General features: G+C 28.3%; 1 non-coding gene across 1 annotated transcript; it reads right to left on the reverse strand.

The window, feature by feature from the left end:
- Positions 1-757: 757 nt before the first annotated feature.
- On the reverse strand, positions 758-864 carry LOC111735238. Its single transcript, XR_002778729.1, has one exon. It is a non-coding gene; the product is annotated as a U6 spliceosomal RNA (small nuclear RNA).
- Positions 865-1,161: the final 297 nt, after the last annotated feature.

Below are 1,161 nucleotides of genomic sequence, written 5' to 3' on the forward strand. Positions count from 1 at the left end.
TAAAAGTGTATAAATAATTTGAATGATTATTTGTAAATATGTAATACATATATAATTATTATATATAATTGCATATACACACATAAATAGTTGAAGTTATACTACAAAACAAGGGAATTTCTTAATCTGGTTCATCGTTGAAGGGCTAGACTAGAAGTAACATTTAAACTGTAGCTTTCAAGGGTGAGTAGAAATTAACTAAGAGTGGGAACATGTACAAATGTCCTGAGGTAAGAATTTAATATCTGTGACAAAAATTAAAAGACCAATGTAGTAGCAGAGAATGCGTAGGTTGAGAAACATGGTAAATATTGAAGTTGGAAATGTAGGCAGGAAGCAGACTATTGAGGGCCTTGCAAACCATGCTGAAAACTTTGAAATTAATCTTAATGGCAAAGAGAAGTCATTGAAGGCTTTTAAACAGTAGAGTGATTAGTTTTTCTTTTATTTTTATTAATTAATGAATTTATTTTTCCAACTCCCACTTTCCTTCAATGGCCTCTTTGTTTTTTTTTTTTCCTAGCTTTATTGAAATATAATAGACAATTAGTTGCTTGTACTTACATTGTACAATTCAATGAGTTTTTCAATTATAGTTGGCATACAATAATATATTAGTTTCAGTTGTACAGCATAGTGATTAGAGATCTATATAACTCACAAAGTGATTGCCCCACTAAATCTAGTATCCTTCTCCCCTCTTAACATGTTTATTTATTTATTTGTTTGTTTGCTTGTTTGTTTGTTTAATTTTTTAAAAAATATGGAATGTTTCACAAATTTGCATGTCATCCTTGTGCAGGGGTGATGTTTATCTTCTCTGTATCATTCCAATTTTAGTATATGTGCTGCCAAAGTGAGCACCCCCTTACATATTTATTACAACATTATTAACTATTTTCTTATTCTACACTTTATATCTCCATGTCTATTTTGTAATTTAGGTTTTTCTTTTAAAAATAACATTCTGGCTGCAGTTTTGGGAATGGTTTTAAATAAAGAAAAACTAGATAAAAAAGAAAAACACGAGAAAAATATTACTAAAACTTAGAAAACAAAATTAACACTAAAGTTGAATGCATACAATAAAATAGGGTAGTAGGATTAAGAGAAATAATTTTATTTTAACAATAAACTTAAATAGGGTAAGGGGTTTTTTTT

Source organism: Pteropus vampyrus, unplaced genomic scaffold (assembly GCF_000151845.1).
Source record: "Pteropus vampyrus isolate Shadow unplaced genomic scaffold, Pvam_2.0 Scaffold20226, whole genome shotgun sequence".
NCBI lineage: Eukaryota > Metazoa > Chordata > Mammalia > Chiroptera > Pteropodidae > Pteropus > Pteropus vampyrus.